Source organism: Castor canadensis, chromosome 2 (genome assembly GCF_047511655.1).
Source record: "Castor canadensis chromosome 2, mCasCan1.hap1v2, whole genome shotgun sequence".
In the NCBI taxonomy this organism is placed as follows: domain Eukaryota; kingdom Metazoa; phylum Chordata; class Mammalia; order Rodentia; family Castoridae; genus Castor; species Castor canadensis.
The window spans coordinates 193,053,806-193,072,842 of record NC_133387.1 but is presented as its reverse complement, the minus strand read 5'-3'; the positions used below and the strand labels follow the sequence as shown (position 1 = coordinate 193,072,842).

Below are 19,037 nucleotides of genomic sequence, written 5' to 3'. Positions count from 1 at the left end.
ATACTTTGTACTGGTGAACTCTTTGGGGACAAATTCCTAAAGACATAACAGTATATTTCAGTACATATCTAGCTCAGAGGACCATTTAGATGAGCCACTGAGAAGCAAGGTAGAAAAAGTCCCAACTGATGTTTAGATTTACATGGTTTATAAGCCACTTCACTACTCAAAACCTAATTAACCTCTTTAGTAACTTATAAAAACGGGTACTAGCTCTCATCTGATTTTACAGGCAAGGTAGCGAAGGTCCAGAAAAGCTGGGCATGTTGTCCAAAGCCAAGTAATCAATAAAGGAGAAGCATAGTCCTCTGAATGAAGATCCCACATTCTCTGCATACACATTTCCACATTGTCCTCCACAGCCACCCTGCAAGTCTTTCCTCAAAGCCTCAACTCCCTCCCTAGTGTCAGCTCAAACCAAACCTCCAGCGTGCAAGGGCTGACGGTTAATGCGGGTGCTATCTGAGACTGCACCGTTGAGTGCAGGTCAGGACCATGATTCTAGCCATCTTTAAATCCTCAGTGCTAGGTGTCTGGAAGGTATTTGAATGTGTGTTGAATACACACCATTTCAATTTTATACATTTATGTGAACTCTCCCAACAGTGCAAGATATGAAATCAATCATTTCTTGATGAATTGGATTCCAATTTATCAGATTTTTCCTTGATGTGACTAGGACATTGCAGGATGGAACTGTATTCAACATATTGTTTTTTCTCTTAAACATATTGTCTCTCCTCACATCTATGATAATAAATGTGAAGGAGAGCTGATTGAACAAGTATAATTCCAGAATTAGATCACTGAAAATCTGAGCCCTCAGACATCTTTCTTAATATTCCTACCTTCTTAAACTTAAAACCCTTCAAATGTATTTTCACATGAAAGAAATTTAAATATTCATTTTATTCTTTTTACATTTCATATAACCATTCAAATGAAAGACTTTTAAAAACTGATCTCCTTCAAAAACTTTTGTTTTGGTAATTCCCTGCCTCCAAACAAGTCAAAGCTTTAAGCTTCTGACACATGTGGGTAATTGCATTTATGTTCTGTTACTTGGGATAGGAGAGACGTAACTTTCTTTTTCTCCATTATGCCAATTGACAGAAATAGCCAGAAGACTTTAGGACAGGAAAAGTAGAAGAGGTGACTAGGTGTCTCCTTGAGGCAGAGTGAAAAGAATCAAGCCCTCGAGCTTTACATTTGTGATCTTGAGTCAATCACTCATCTCTCTCTGCCTCCTTTACTTCAAGTAAAAAATTAAAGGGCAGGATTACTTAAAAACACCACATTCTAGAGAGGGCCCCAGGCAATGAACGGGATGACAGAAGTCAGAGATGATATAGTCCCTTCATCCAGCTCCGAACAGAAGTTCAGCTTGGCCCATTTTATTATTGAATGGACTTAGGGGAAAACTTAATTTGACAAAAAAGTATCTCATGCTTAAGAAATAGTTGAAAAACACTTATTTACCATCCTTTTGTAATTCAACATTTCTTGTCCCTGAGATCACTCTAAAAACTACTTGTCTAAATTTTCCCATTGTAGTACGAATGTACCAAGTGGTATTTGAACACTGTGCCATGTGCCATCATATTCATGACCTAACTTAACTGACACATACTTGCTGATGTTTATCAAATTGCCATTGCTAAGATAGGAAGGAACTGCAGAAGAAATGTAAGGTAGCAGGGCATGATTGATTCTGCACACATTTGACGATCAGTAAACAGAGCTCAGGTTCTAGCATATGACATGTGTTTACCAATGGTAACCACATTGTTGAATGTAGACTTGGACAATTCCTTTAACTGGTCAGACTCAAGTTTTTCACCTATAAAATGGAGAGAATGTCTATCCATAGCTCCTCTTCGGACTGATAGTAATGTTTAATATGCTTTGAGGGTTTACAATCTAACAGACACTCTACATCTTTTACGGAGCAAATCTATTTAATCTTCACATTAACCAAATGAGATTATTATCACAGTTTACATAAAAAATAATATCTGAAGCATGGATAATTTTATTCAAGACAACATAGCTGGTATGCAGAGAGGCTAGGCTTTATACCCAGAGAGTATATAACTCCAGAGTTCACAAACTCAAACACTGCACATAAGATAATGGTGTGGCAAGATATATATTTCACTGCCTAGACCTGAGCAGGCACTCAGTAACAACTAATTCTTTTCTCTCTGGCACTAATTCCATTCTACTTACTGTGCAGGTGGTGATATTGCACAATAAATAACAATAGGATATACTTCCAGTACAAATAAGTACTAAAGTACACATACATATCAATCATTCTATAATAAAATTTAAATGAAGAAACCAAAGTGTCTATCAGCAGAGAGAAATCCATGGAAGGGGTGGATTTTGGGGCAAAACTCTGCAGAAAAGATGCATTTGAAAAGACTAAGAGAGGTAAGTCAGCCCTTGAGAAAAGTGAAATGCTAGCACGTGGAGCTAGGGTCTCGAAGAGAAGTTGAAGACTTGTTATTGCTCAGTTGTATTTTCATAGACATACCCTCCTTCAAACAAATTTAACATATGAAAAAAGATTTGGTTTTATTAGGAGAATTAACAATTATTATTAAACTTACAAAAAGCATTCTGATTCTCAGAAGAATAAACCGAACTTATCTTGAAATAACCATCTCCTTCCTGGAATTTGTTAAGTGTTTGATTTTTAAAAAACAAATTAACTTACGTGCTATTTTTAAACGTGGTCATTCCAAAAGCAGCAAGAAGCATGACTGTTTTGAGATCAGAAATTTTTCTCCTTTAAACCAAATACTTTATAAGGTTTTGATATATAAAACAGACATAAAAAGAGAACAGCTCTGGCTGAAGTCAAGATGTTAAGGAAAAAACCTGCATAACCCCATAGAGACTAAGTCAGCAAGCAGTCGTCCTTCAAGGAGTAACACTTCTCGCTCAAGCGACTGTGCTAACTCTCTCTGTTCTCAAGTGTAATGTCCAACTAGAATCTCTGTCAATATTGGCTGTGTGGTATTATCACTGGCGCTTTGATCTCAAATCACAGCAACAGATGGCTGAAGGGTAGCTGATGTACTCTGCCAACCCCAAGACAAGTAAAGTTAACCTAAGTCCATGCATTCGCTGTGTCCTTTTGTGGAGTCGTGTTTTACTTATCTTTTCTATCCCTACTTTTGGGTATATGAAGCTACTCTTCCACACCATTTCTTATAAGTCAAACATAAAATGATACCCAGAGAGAGTTGGCATAAGTTTCTTCATGAATGTGAGACCAAGCCAAATGGGAGATTTTTCACTGTTCTTTTACTAATAAATATGATTTTCTGTTTTGTTAGTTTTTTTGCGATACTGGGATGTGAACTCAGGACCTACACCAGCCCTTTTTTGGTGTGTGTAAAGGTTTTTTTTGAGATAGGGTCTCACAAAACTATTTGCCTGGACTGTCTTTGAACCGCAGTCCTCCTGATTTCTGCCTCCTGAGTAGCTAGGGTTACAGGAGTGAGTGACCAGTGCCTGGCTTTTGTTCTTTTTTGATAAGTATGCCCCACCTATATTTTCTTGGTGACTTGAATTTTGTGTAGAATCATCAACCACTTCAACAGAACAAAAGATGAGCATCTTCAATTTATAACAAAATCAGTCACTTGAAAAATTCAGGTCTCTCCAAATGGTAGGTTATTAATAACTGATAACAAAAGAGAACTAATTTCCTTCCCCTAAAAGCAAATTCCAAAGAGCCTTATAGAATTGCTCCACTAATAATTTTAGAAACATGTACTTCCACTGAAATGCCTGCAAAAAATGAAACATGCAATCTTATCTACCTCTAAAACAGAAAGATAAACCTATACACACAAGTGTTCTTTCCCTTTTAATTATTTTTTCAGTTGATTTAAGTACAGTTGATAAAAATTAAATATACCTAATGTGTACAGCATATTTTGATACACACTGTGAAATGATTACCACAAATTAGCTAATAGATCCATAACCTCACAGTCACCTTTGTGTATGTGTATGTGGTGAGAACATTTAAAATCTAATCTATTGGCAAATTTCAATTAACAATAGTCACCATGATGTATATTAAGTATGCAGAATTATTCACCCTGCATAACTGAAGAATTGTACTTTTCCCACCCACCCTTAGCTTCTGTCAGCCACCATTCTACTCCGTGCTTCTATGAATTCAACCTCCTTAGATTCCACATATAAGTGAGATCATGTGGCTTTTGTCCTTCACTTTACATAATGTTCTTCAAGTTCATTCATTGTCACAAATAACAAGATTTTTTTTTTAAAAAATTGGCTGGGACAAGTGTCAGGCCCTGAGTTCAAACCCTACTACTGCATATATGGGGGGAGGGGCTGGGATTGCGGTTCAGCGATAGAGTCCTTGCCTGACATGCGTAAGGTCCTGCATTCAATCCCCAGCACCTCAAGAAATGTATATAGTGAAAATTAATACTTTGTAATTAGCAAACAAAATTTATTTATATACATAGTGTACAACATGGTGTTTTGAAATATGTATGTTATGAATGGCGAGATAAGGCTAACTAATAATATATATGCATTACCTGACAATTTTTTTCATTATCAGAAAAGACACTTGATATAATTTCAAGCTGCTTAAATTTATTAAGATTTTTCTATGGCCCAGTGTATGACCTATCTTGGAGATTGTTCATGTGATCTTGAAAAGAATATGTATTTTGTTACTTGGAATATTCTGTATGTTTGTTGGGTTTATTTGGTCTACAGCATTATTCAAGCCCTCTGTTTCCTAATTGATTTTATGTCTAAATGACTGATCCATTGTTTAAAGTGGGGAATTTAATTCCCTTATTACTGTAGTTTTGTATATTTCTCTCTTTGGGTCTGTTAAAATTTGCTTTATAAATTTAGATGCTCCAATGTTGGGTTCATATACATCTACAATTTTATATCCTCTTGATATGTTGACCCTTTTGACACTGCATAACAACCTTTTGTTGCTTGTGAAATTTTTATAGTGAAAATGATAGCAAAGTTTATTAGGAATGAAATTTAGTGTAACAGGATAAAGTAGGGAGGAATAGGGAAAGGGGGACAAACGTTTTCTGCTCCCCATGCATAAAATGTGACCAAAGACTTCCCTGTGAATATTTTATTTAAGTCCTATTTTGTCTAACATAAGTATAACACCCTAATCTCTTTTGATTATCATTTACATAGAATACCTTTTTTCCATCCCTTCATTTTCAGGCTATGTGTGTCAATAAAGCTGAAGTGAGTTTTTTTGTGGGCAGCATATAGTTGGTTCTTAGCTTTGTTTTTATTATTATTTTTTTTTTTTGTCTTTTAAAATCCATTCAGTCACTCCATGTCTTCTCATTGGAGAATTTAATCCATTTTCATATAAAGTAATTACTGGTAAGAACTTACTACTGCCATTTTGTTGTTTTCTGTAGTTCCTTTTTTTCTTTCTTCCTGTTGCTGCCTTCCATTGCAATTTGATAAGTTGTATGCTTTCATTCTTTTCTCTTTCATCTACATACTATAGACTTTTTCTTCATGGCTACCATGAGGATTGCAACTTAACTTTGACCTCACACAAAAACTCTATCTTTTAACTTACCCTCCTCTTACACATTATGTGATTGATGTCACAATCTATATACTTTTATTGTGTCAATTAAGTTATTACAGCTATTTAAAATTTATTGGCTGGTTTAGGGTGTTATGGATTGAATTTAGGTCCTCACATGTTTTAGGTAAGTACTCTATCACTGAGCCACACCCCCAGCCCTGAAGTTATTTTTCATACTTTTATCTTTTATACCATCATTACAGTATTTTTTGTATTTGACTCTATTCTTATCTTTATAGTGATTTTTATACTTTTGTATGTTTTCAAATTCTTAGCATCCTTTTGTTTCAATTCAAACTCCCTCTAGCGTTCTTGTAAGGAATGTCAAGTGGTGATGAACCTCTTCAGATTTTCTTTTAACTCTTCTCCACTTCTGAAGGACAGACACTTGCTAGGGATAGTAATTTTGGTTGTCACATTTTCTCTCTCTCTCTCTCTCTCTGTGTGTGCGTGTGTGTGTGAGTGTGTGTTTCTTCAAGACTTTGAATATATCATCCCACTCTCTTCTGGCTAAAAAATCTGCTAATTTTTAAATGGGGATTTTCCTTAAATGTGAGTTGCTTCTCTCTTGCTGCTTTCAAATTTTTCTGGTTTTGACTTTTGTGAGTTTGATTACAATGTGCTTCAGTGAAGATCTCTTTATATTTAATCTACCTGAGGTTCTTTGACATTCATGGATCTGAATGTCCATTTCACTCTCCATATTTGGGAAGTTTTCTGTCCTTATTTTTTTAATAAGCTTTCTGCACTCTCTCCTATTGTTCCTTCTCAAATTTTCATAATGCTGTATTAATTTGCTTGGCTTATCCCATAGGTTTGTAGGCTTTCTTTGATCTTTTTAGTTTTTTTCTTTTTGTTCCTCTGACTATATAATTTCAAATGGCCTGTTTTCAAGATCACTGAATCTTTTGATTTATCTAGTCTTCTAATGAAGCTCTCTGTGGAATTTTTCAGTTCAGATGTTCTATTCTTCAGCTCCAGAACTTCTGTTTTGTTCTTTTGTTTTTTTAGTTTCTGAAGTTTTCTTTTTGTCCGTGTATTGTTTTTCTGATTTTGTTTAGTCATTCATCCATATTCTGTTGTAGCTAACTGAGCTCCTTTAAGATTATTATTCTAAATTATTTATCAGGAAGTTCATAGGCCTCTACTTCTCTGAGATGGTTGTAGGAACTTTCTTTTTTCCTCTTTGGTGATATCATATTTCCATGATTATCCATGATCCTTAAAGTCTTGTGTTGGTGTCCATGCATTTGAAGAAGTGGACACCTTTTCCAGGCTTTATAGACTGGCTACAATAGAGACAACTCTTCACCAGTCAGCCCATCCAAAGATTCTGGTGGGCTAACTGGCAAGGTCAACAGGTAGACTTATTCCTAGGGTCCTTGGACAGCCTACCCTGGTAACTGGATCCACAGGGATAGGCCTATAGCCTCAGTCCACATGAACAAACCTGGTGCCTTATCTACCCCCAAAAGAATGAGTGTAAGCCCATCAACAGAAGAGTTCCTAAATTAGCTGCACAATGCTCAAGAGAATATTTTTTTTCCATTTTTGCTTTTCCATTACAAAGGAGCTATTACATTTTAAAAACAAGAGATTCTTTGAAGTGTATGATTCCAACTCCTACCTAGAGAGAATGGACTCCTCCAAGAGTGTCTTAGAGTGTAGGATATAACTGACTAAAAGGCATGATTGGAAAAATTTCTTATCTACTTGGCCTAATGAAGACAAGCAAGTTTGGGATTTTAGCAGGTGCAATATTCAAGAAAGTGAAAAAAAATGAAATGCACAAAGACATAAGAGATGAGTTTATAGAACATGGACTTCTTAATTCAGTATATGCTGTATATTCTCTGCCTGCATCAACCATCATTCTTCTGTAACTCGGTTGACACACCCATAGAGAGTCACTTAAATATTCATCTCAAGCCATGAACTCTCACAAGCCTTTCAGGGTGTCAGTATTCATTTCTAGTTACACAAATAATTCTAGATAATTTTCCAATGGACCCACAGGAAGTGTTTAGGCTAGATCTGGAAGAAGAACTCATAGATTGTCAGATTTCTTCTTTTCCTATGTGAAAAGATTCTCTAAATCTTCAGTTTCTTGAGTAGCTGGAAAATGTCAACTCCTCTGGTGAAATATGGCCTAAAAGAAAGATTGATTACTTTTTGGAAAATGTTTGAAGAAGTCAAAGGTTTTACCTAAGTGCAAGATATGGACAATATATACTACCAGCTTTCCTGGGACAACATAAATTGTAAATATGATGTGAAAGTGTAATTATGAAAAGACTGAATATGTATTACTTAAATAAAAACTAATCTATGGAAGGCTGGGAGAGTGTGGTGGTGTTGTCCAGAATCATGATGGCTTCTGCATCTTCAATGCAAAGATTCAACTTTCAGCTCAGTTTCTAAACTGAAATCTCTCTGAGGCATTTAATATCCCCTGTCCTGTGACTAAACCATAACCTAGGGAAAAAAAGAATCAGTCACCTAGGAAAAGAACACAGAACACTAAGATAATAGATAATAGATCAGAGATGTAGGACCCAGACTCTTAGAGAAGCTATTTCCAGGGTCAAAAGTAACATGGAAGTAATCAATATTTTGCAGACTACATTGGGGAAAAAAAACTGTGAGGACACTCTTAAAGACAACATTTTGAACTCTTTATTTCCCTTTTGTCATCCCTGACAATTTAATACAAAGTACAGATTTTCAGCTCAACCATTCTAAAGAAGCTTTTTCAAAGAGCATTGTCCACATCCAGAAGGGGTATCAAATAGGGTCAGTGCCCCCTTTGAAGCAAAAGTATTGATGACAATATTCCAAAGGAAAAAAATCCCAAGAACAAGTGAGATCAGCACAGTGGGTCAGGCAGTCCACCAGGAAATTGCAAAGCATAATTGGGAAATTTCTGAATTATATTTCTTAAGGGAAAAATAATTCTCTTTATATCCTTATTTCAAGCTTGACACTTTCTGCAGGAATAGATTACTTAAAATGAAATAATATGATAACACTTGAAGCAATTTAATGTAAAATCAGGTTCTATATTATTCATTCATTAATTCTAAGAATAGTGTGTTTCTCAGGCCCTGACACAAGGACTTATGGATGGAGAGTAGATAAGAAGGGGGATGATATCACACACACACACACAAAGGGAGCTGTTGGTGTAGGCCTAGGGCATTGAACACGGATCATGGTCACAGATGTGGGGTACAGAGTAAGGAAAGCATAGCTGCTAACTATAATGTGAATCTTACAGCTGACCATGCAGAAGGGTCAAGAAAACAAAGTACCTCTTAGTCCGGTTAGTCAAGTCCTGGAAAGCCATCCTGGAGGCTACAGGATAGGCTTTTCCTCCAGGAAGCTGCAGGAGGAGGAAAGAAGCTAACCTGCAATGTTGGCTTACTCTACTCTGTGCACTGTTCTAGGAAGTGAGCACATGAGACAGCTTTACCAGGGAGCACTCCATGATTTGTTTCATCATTCTGCTACCTTCTAAGCAGCCCCACTACCACCACCAAGTCAAGACCCTCAAGCAGTTTCTTCTTGTATTCCATTGGCTGTCCCCTGCCAATTTCATCTTTGAACCTTTCTGATATGTCCCTTCATGTTCCTCCAAACCCTTCTCCCTCAAGGTCTTACTAGGTAACAGTCTGATCAAGCATTTGATGGATTTTTAATGTATTGTTGACTTTCCCTTCCCAGACTATACCTCAATAACACCTTGTCCTCCAGTAGATTTCAAGGCTTTCTGGGGGAATTTTTGGCCCAATGATATACTAGGAGAGTGAAGAATGAGGCTGCTGAAATCATTTTAAATTGCCATGTAATGGGAAGCCTTGAGTTGCTTCTTTGTTTTTAACATGATAGAAAAGGTCCCTATCTACATTAGCCCCTCTCCACACTAGATTCCCAGCCCACCCTGGAAATCCTCTGCTCTCCTCTCCTCTTCAGCTTTTGGCTCATTCTCCCCAACCTCTCATCTCCATGGTGGTGATTTTGTTTTTGTTTTGCTTTTGCCTATGCTTGCAAAAACAAAACAAACACTGCTACAAAAACTCAGAGGAATGTGTTTGTTTTACTAAGTTTGCCTCCTTGCAAACACAAGAGGGCAAAACAATCAACCACACACTAAAGAGATTAGTTAGAAAACTCCTTGGGCAGGTAAAAGTGTCATTTAGAATTTTAATCACAGATGCAAGCAGCATGTGTCTAATCTTATTATAGCACTGTATTATACCAAGCTTAAAGTAGAATGTAGCTAGTTAGCTACCCAGATTTTCTCCATATCCCAGATATGAGGATATGGAGAAATGAAGAAATGAAGAGACAGTGGTGCTGCAAATTGAAGTTTAGACTGACTTTTTAGAGAGGATAGTTTCTAAAGTGTAGTCTGACAAAATGAAAGTTGAGATTCTGAAATCACTGGCTATAAAACTTAAAACCACACAGCCCCAATGATTCAAATACCAAAGAGAAGTTAACCTACAAAGTAGCAAGAAGAAACAAACTTGCGTTTCCCTCCCAGGGAAGTTGAGAAAGCGAAGTGATAAGGCCAAAAATGGGAACTGTCCCAAACCAGTCACCTGCTCAACATTCTTATTCACATAATCCCCATGTGCAAATTCCTTTGAGACTGAAAGAGAGGAAAAGTAGCATGATCACAACGGAAAAGGAATCTATAAGTATTATGAGGAAATATAATAGATGTTATTTTGCATTTAACAGGTGAATTTTGCTTTTAAAGAACTCTTCTATTAAAGTTGCAAGTGGAGTGTATAAAAAAAGAACTATATTTGATTCTGGGTTACTGGCCTGTGGAGAACTTCAGTAAAAAAGTGAATTAGAACATTCAAGGGAGATGCATTTTCTTTGTAAAAACCCAAGCCTTAACTGAAATTTCCAGTGCACCATGCCACACGAGGACAGCTTGACGGAGCAACAAATGCTGTTCTCCGTATGTTGGCAAAAGCGCTGTTTTGACAGTTCATGGCATATTTTGCAGGTCTACTGAGACCTCCAGCATTGTATTAAAGGAAGGATTTAGTCTTGTTTCTATGGAAACCATAAGTACTTTGTAAGCCTGTTAAACAAGACAGTTTTCAATGTGGTATCTTATTCAAGATGAATAGTTTTTGCAATACAGCATGGTAAATTTTGCTATCTGGATTTCAACATCTGCCTCAGAAAATTATAAATTTATGATGACTCTGCAAATAAAAGGACCAGCCAGCCACAGTGCAAACACGCTCCAGTGCACTCTGGTCCACGTGCTGGAAATCAGAATGTCCTCTACCTAAAGAAAAAGAAATTCTGCCCAGACGCAGGAGTGACATTTTCCTTCAAATTACTGATAAGATACTAGCATTTTCCTAACTCACTTTCATTTGTGTTTCTCTTAATTTCTCACTTTTCTTCACTGCAAGGAGATTAAGTCATTTAAAATTACATTGGTTAAAAGCTTAAGAAACAAAATCTGTTATCTCTTCTACTTGCTAGCTGTGAATATTCACGTATATGCTCTAGACTGTGTCATTTACTGTTATATTCAACACCTATCAAAACACCCAGCAAGCAGGCTAAAAAGTAGCTATATTAATATAACAATGCCACCACTTTTACTGAGCAACAGTTATGTTACAAATATCATGCTAAATACTTTATAGGACTTGTCTCTTCTAATTCTCTCTGTAGCCCTATGAGCAGATGCTTTGACTAGCCCAATGCACAGAGAAAGAAATTGAAGTTTATTGAGGATAGGAAATGTGGCCAATGTCATACAGCTGGTAAAACAGCAGAAATGGAATTCAAAGTTTGGTCTGATTGCAAATCAGTGATCTTAACACTGTGTTATTCTGCATATTGCTATATGAATGAACAATTAATTAATGATGTAACACCTCCTTTGTTCCCTCACCTCTGAAGAATAAAGGGAGATGGCCTTTACCTCATCATTACCTTGTAATGATTCCCTGGTTCATAAGTCATAAAGAACTATACAAAATTTAGTACTAATATTAACTATTACTGACTCTGCATTTGCAAACCAGACAACACTTGAATATAACAACAACAAAAAAAGTGTTCAGATTTCTTACTTTTTGCATGTGAGTTACTTTTAATAGTAATGTCCAGAAAGCATCACAGAGACCGTGAATTGCAAAAGCAATATGAGTAAGTTAGATAAGCCTTGATGAAAAAGCAGTTCTTTTTACCTTTTCTCTGAACCAAGGGCCAACAGATCTGAGAACTGAAAAAGAGTCTACAAAACTAAGGGCATCCTTTAACCAGAGTCAGTCACAACTGCAAAGTGGAGGCAACCAGGCTGCTGCTGCATTCATTGTGGAGGAACTGGGTTTAGGACAGAGCCAGGAAAGGTAGAGAGGCAGCACATGAGCACCTGGCCAGAATTTGTTGATTAGCTGGTGATGACACACAGCTCTGTACACACAGCTGTTTGAGTGCTAGAGTCTGACCTTTATTTCTGAAGACCACAGACTCTCATAAGAGCTGTCATTTTCTGCTCACCACCATGCTGTGAGGATGGACACTTATCTTTTTTTATTGTTTTATTATTCATATGTGCATACAAGGCTTGGGTCATTTCTCCCCCCTGCCCCCACCCCCTCCCTTACCACCCACTCCGCCTCCTCCCTCTCCCCCCCCACCCCCTCAATACCCAGCAGAAACTATTGTGCTCTTATCTCTAATTTTGTTGAAGAGAGAGTATAAGCAATAATAGGAAGGAACAAGGGTTTTTGCTGGTTGAGATAAGGATAGCTATACAGGGCATTGACTCACATTGATTTCCTGTGCATGTGTGTTGCCTTCTAGGTTAATTCTTTTTGATCTAACCTTTTCTCTAGTTCCTGGTCCCCTTCTCCTATTGGCCTCAGTTGCTTTTAAGGTATCTGCTTTAGTTTCTCTGCGTTAAGGGCAACAAATGCTAGCTAATTTTTTAGGTGTCTTACCTATCCTCACCCCTCCCTTGTGTGCTCTCGCTTTTATCATGTGCTCAAAGTCCAATCCCATTGTTGTGTTTGCCCTTGATCTAATGTCCGCATATGAGGGAGAACATACGATTTTTGGTCTTTTGGGCCAGGCTAACCTCACTCAGAATGATGTTCTCCAATTCCAGAGGATGAACACTTAAATGCCGAGGTAGAAGCAGCACATGAAGGGCCTCAACAGTTCTACCTGCTGAGTTGTGTAGGACTGCAATCAGCAGAAATATGGGGACAGGGTCAGGACCCAGGCAGTGAACAGATCCAGCTGCAAGTCCCAATCCACTGCTAACTAGTTGTGTGGTCTTGGAAATATTACTTAGCCTTTGTATACTCTGGTTTGTAAGGTAAGAAATAGCCATTGTACCTCTTCTGGACACTCCATGTGCAACTTTTGTTTTGTTTGAGACAGGGCCTCACTATGTAGCTCAGGGTGGCTTTGAACTCATGATCTTCCTGCCCTCATCCCCCAAATGCTAGAATTACAGGCATGCACCATTATGCCTGGCTTGCACACAACTTTTAATACAAGAGTTCTTCAAATATAAAATTCACCTACGATGGCTTCTTCATAGTCGACTTGCCATTTCATAGTAATTACACTTTACCCTCAACCTACAAGCTAGGTCATTCAATTTGGTTTTCATTTGCTGGAGAGAGGCATTCCTCTCCAGGAGTGTCATAGAAAAAGGGCCCATTGAATGCCAGCTGTCATTTTGATATGTGTTGTCGTACTTAGAAAACCTCAAGTGAATGTCTTTATGTCTTCAACTGACCCTCTGCCTTTGCGTATCAGACAGCCTCTGTGTGGGGAGACTAACAAATACATGAATGAATAAAATATTTTAAACATTTCTAAATTATACTTGACTTTATGATGTCTTACTTATTATGCATCTTCTATATTTCTAGGCACTGGTGGGATAGTGACAAATGATTCAGTCTCTCTGGGTATTCACAGCAATACCTAGCACTTAACTGATATTTGATAAATATTTTTGCAAATTGGTATGTTAATTAAAGGTGGCATTAAAACTTAGGTCCTTGGAATCACTGTGACAAATGTATACTTTAAGGCCTAAAACCAAAAATTTAGTAAAGGATTTTTTAATTTACTAAATCATGGACTTGTGGAAAGACTTTCTTATTCATGGTTTGAAGACAGAGCTAAACCCAGGGTGAGCAGAATTACAAAGTAATGCAGACCTGGGTGTTTTACCACCAAGGCCAAAGGATTCCAATTTATAGCTGGCTCTTTCTCTGCTTGCACGTGATAGAAAATATCATCCATAACACGCATAGTTACCATTTGTGTGGTGTGCATGTGTTTGGGTGTGAGTGTGTGTGTGGTGAGATCTACTCTCGTAGCAAATTTCATGTAAAAAATACAGTATTACTGATTATGGTCACCCTACTATACATCAGACTATTATTGGTTCTTTGTCTGTTAGTCAGAGATTGAACATCCTGACATATTGGAAACTATTTCCCTTAAATATTTGCAGGCAAAAAACAGCCTCCAAATAATTCTTGTACAACATATGCTAATTTAAAGTGGGTGCAGTTTTAAAGACAGCATCCTATTGTTTACAAGTGGGGGACAGACAACACAGAATGTAACTGTACAGTCCAGTGAGAACAGATAAATGAGAAAAGGCTGGAAAGTAAAATGTCACTCATTCATTTCCTATCCTTACATCTGTCTTGAATCTTCTCCTAAAGATATAAAAGGAGAGTGTGCCTGGGAAAAAATGGCTTCAACAACTTTAAGAAAAATGTGACAAGTAAGATTATTCTAATTATCAGCTCACCTGCCTTGTTGGAAAACTTTGGAAGATGCTAATTACACTGAAGTTGTGTTAAGCCTCATTACAGTGCCTGTCTCAGAGGAGCCCATGCTTCATTGCAAGCTGCAGGCACTGTTGGAGACTAGAGCTCTCCTAAAGGACTGTACAGCCTAGAGCAGCCCATGCCAAGCAGATGCTTTCAACTACCAGTGTTGGATCAATTTCACTCACCATCACTGTTTTACAGCACTGAGGAACAAAAGGATTAGGGAAGCAAGAAATTTGGGAAGACTTCATTTATTCAAAAATGTTTTATCTTCTTATCCATTTTCAGAATCCCTAGATTGAGTTATTCTTGCCTTCATCCAAGTCATCTAATCTTACTACTTACCCTTTCCTACCCCTTCCCCATGTCCCCTTCTTTCTTAGCAGGTTGGACTCTACACGTTTTTCAAATGAGCAGGGATCACCCTGGTCTCCATGCTTCTGCTGGAAATTTTTCTACTTCCTGGACACATCTGCACTCTTATTCTCTCAAAGTAACACTGCATGTAAACGCGTATGGTCCCAAAGACCATGATGGACAGGAACAGAAGTACCCTTTCTGCATCTCACCTCACCTCAGTCCTTAGAAGCAGCCACTTCGCCTCTTAGCTATTTATAGACTATAATTGCCTCTGTGTTTCCAAATAATTTATTCATTACTGCTATCTCTTGAATTTTAAACAATATCTACTGAGTTGTTCTTATAATAGAAAAGAACTTCACATCTTTTACTATATCCTCAAGGTTTTTAATCACATTCAAAGCACTATTTGATTGTTTTAAATTATTTACTTTGACCAAACAGCAATCTGTGATTATGGTTCCATTCTTATACAACTTTTCTTTTTCCTAGAGTTAAAAATAATTTCATTTTGTCTTTAAAGTTCTTAATTTTCATTCTACAGCCTCTGAAAGTTCCTTGAAATACTGTTAAATTTTTCTCTTAGATCTGTCTGCTAGTCTACTAAATCCATTCCTTTCCTTTTCTTCATCTAAACTAGACTGGCCCTAGCTTTAGAGTAGAGCTGTCAACCTGGATCTCCCTTTGAATCTCTTCTGTTAGGTTCCCTACTTCCCTGGTCAACCTGTCTTTCTTTAGTCTTCAAGGTAGTGAAGAACTTCTTCCAGGATCTTCTTGAAATAGCATGCTTGGAAGATATATTTTTGAAATCGTACATGCCTAAGGCACTTTTATTCTACCTCATACTAGATTAATCATTTTACTTAATATAGAATTCTATGTTGAAAATCATTTCCCTCAGCAATTTAAAAACCTTCTCCATCTGTCTTCTTGTACCCAGCATTGGTATTGAGCACTGTAATAGCATTCAGATTGCCAGTTATTTGTATGTAATCATTTTTTCTTCTCTTTGGAAATTTTTGGAATCTCCTTTTGGTTCATTAGACTGGATACTCAAGAGGCATTTTCGATCAATGAATGTCTATGTTTTGGTAATAGGGAATTTCTTACAGGATTATGTTGATTCCTTTCCTCACTCTTGCTTACCTTCTGGAGTTGTTCACTTTCATGTTAAACACTGATACTCTAGCTTTGTTACAATCTCTCCAAATACCTGATTCTCTTATCCTACTTTCTGGGAAGTTTCTCATGTGTAATACCCTCTTTGGGGTGCGGTGTGTGGGTGCATGCCTATAACCTCAGCACTCAGGAAGCTGAGGCAGGAGGATCAAGAGTTCTAGGCCAACCTAGACTACATAGCAAGTTCAAGGCAGCCAGTCTGGACTACACAGTGAGATCATCTTGAAGAAAAAAAAATACTCTCTTCACTGTTATTTTTTATTTCTTTCTGAAATTCCTATTAGCCCAATTTGGAATTCATCTAATTTTCTTAACTAATCTGTTCCTCTAGCTCTGGACCTTTTTGACACTGGTGCTAGCCAACTACTAAAACTTTCTGGGGATTACCTGAGTGAGTTGGCTTATTTCTCATCAGTATTTGCTCTACGTACCTGGGCTTGACTTTCTCCCTGCTGCCCAGTTACCTTCCAATCCTCATCTGCCTTTCATCCTAACATGCTTGTTTTGAATGACAGATGGTCCTATCTCATTTTCTTTGGCTTGTCTTAAATTTTGTATTTCTTTTTTTTCCAAGAGGAGAAAAGAAAGAATGATCTTTTTGCCACTTTAAAATCATTATTCTCTTCCATAAACTGTCATGTGGTACTCTGACTTACATTTTCCTTTCCTTCTCTCAGATCATAGAGTCAAAGCTAATGAGCATAATGGCTGTGTCCTCCCCAGGTGTGGTGGATCTTATCTGAGCCATTTTCTTACACTCTGGTCAATTTATAAATGCTTTCATCTAAACCCTCTGCCTGAAGAACTGTTAGGAACTTTCAGGAACCACTCTGCCTGATAATCCAGAAATAATAGGAAAGTACTACCCCCGGGCAGACCCTCGGGATTCCTTTGGGATCTCCCCTTACGTGAGATAACAGTGCAGTGTGTAATAAATCACTTTTTTATAGTTATCCCACAGGATTAAGCTCTGGTTGCACACAATGTTGGCTGGCTTGATAGGATCTCCTTTAGGGGGCACAACTCTAAAAACATTGCTCTGAAAACAGTAGCATAAGAGTTCCTAAGAAAAAATTGGATAATTCAAGAGCAGATAACAGTCCAAACTCTATTGCTATTGACGAGGAGCAGGATGTCTAACATGCTGTGGCATCAGTATTACCAGGACTCATCTGTGGTAAACTGAGATGAGATTCAGGTGGAAGCAGAAACACTGGCCTGTATAGCCTCTCCAGCATGTCATCTGTATGGTAATTTTAAGCACAAATGGAGTCAGTATGTTACTCCATTGTGCCACTGATGACTGAAGAAAGAGAAAGTCAGGTTCAAGTCATACTAGCTAAGGTCACAGAGTAGAAAGCCAAAGTCTTCTCTCACAGTGATGAAAAAGATGTTCAGCTTCTTCCCATATTCCTATCCATTTGTCCTCAAGCCAAGAATCAGTCAATTCTCTGAAAGTAAAAGCGACCTGCAGAATGTCAACTCACTTTATTTCTAGACTGGTTGTCCAAATTCTGACCAGGGCAGCAAATATCTGCTCCCTCCAAACAAATTATTTTATTTTATCTGACTTTTTGGTTGTTCTAGTAAAATACTTGTCTGATTGAGCTACTCCATCATAACTTTTTTTATTTAATCTTTCTATTCTATTTAATCATCTTTTGTCCGCTAAATGTCAATATGTTCCCAATTGTTATGGCAACCAAAAATTTCTCTACAAATTTCCAAATGCTCCTAAACTAAGCAATATCATTTCCATGAGAAACTAGTTACAACTAGTAATTAGCAGTCTGTGCCAAACATGGTAAATCTTTGCCAGGAATTATTTCAGGAATCTAGATATAAGGCAATGAGCTCATGAAATTTCTCTGGTGTAAGTGAATGGTCCAGTTAATGCTCATGCTCTAAATTGATCAAAATAGACTAAACAGAAATGATTCATTCTATCAATGTTGTGTTCTCCTCCCCCCACTTCTGCCCCTGCTTGCTGAACCAGGAATCATGTAACCTTCTTGCACTATTAATATAGGTGCTATCTTATTACCACAGCAGTAGGAATTGTGCTTATGATGTTATCAGAACTATAGGTGGTAGACTGAAGAGGCAGAAAACAACTTGAATTCTTGTTGCCATCTTTTCACTGCTAAATCAACCGCTTTAAAGCCTACCCTACCTCTGGACATCTAACTTTGTGAGATAGCTATGTTTTTGCCTAAGCAACTTGATAAAGCTTTCTCTCACAGTAGAAGGCATTTAAACTATACACCGTGAGGAGAGGATCTTACTGTCTCTTCTATCATATGTAATCCACGTCTGCCTCTGGCTTACATGATCTACCTAGAAAAATCCCTGCTTTCCATCCTTAGGAACAAATCTAGCAATTATCTGTGGGGCCAACTGAGAGTGCCCTTTTAGAATTGTTATCCCTCTTCATGAGATAACTTAACAAAGAATCACTACCAACTACACACCATACTCTCCTGAGTTCTGAATGATCCTGTGCTCCATGTCCTAATACTTGTAGTGATATTTTAGTATCCCTTATAGATTGATGATCTGCCATGCCTTCTTCACCTGCTTCTAAAGTTAGTTCTTCTTAAAGGATTTTCAATAAAACTAGTTGTAACCACACTATTTTTTAAGAAAATGAATGAACAAACAATGAATATGGAGATAAATTTTAGTTCATCTTGGTATTCATCTTGGTAGTGCTAGCTATACTATCTTGGTATAACTGAAAGCTGCTCTGAAACTAGTCAGACTGTTAATTAATGAATAAACTATCATGCACAAATTAAACCAATACGGTACATGGCAGAGGAGAACAGATGGGAGGGGATATTATGTAAACTCTCTGTATGTAGATAAATACCTCCTTCTGATTAGAAGGAAATAGAAACAGGGGTTCATAGGCAAGGATGAGTTATGCTTTGCGTGAAGTGGAGAGAACAAGAATTTCTGAGAGCGGATCCTTCCCCTAGGCCCACTCTCTCAATCAT

At 37.4% G+C, this 19,037-nt stretch overlaps 1 long non-coding RNA gene across 1 annotated transcript in view; it reads right to left on the bottom strand.

Annotated features, from left to right (window-relative positions):
• Nucleotides 1-19,037, bottom strand: part of LOC141420906 (uncharacterized) — a 64,482-nt gene that overhangs the window by 33,113 nt on the left and 12,332 nt on the right. The window lies entirely within an intron of this gene.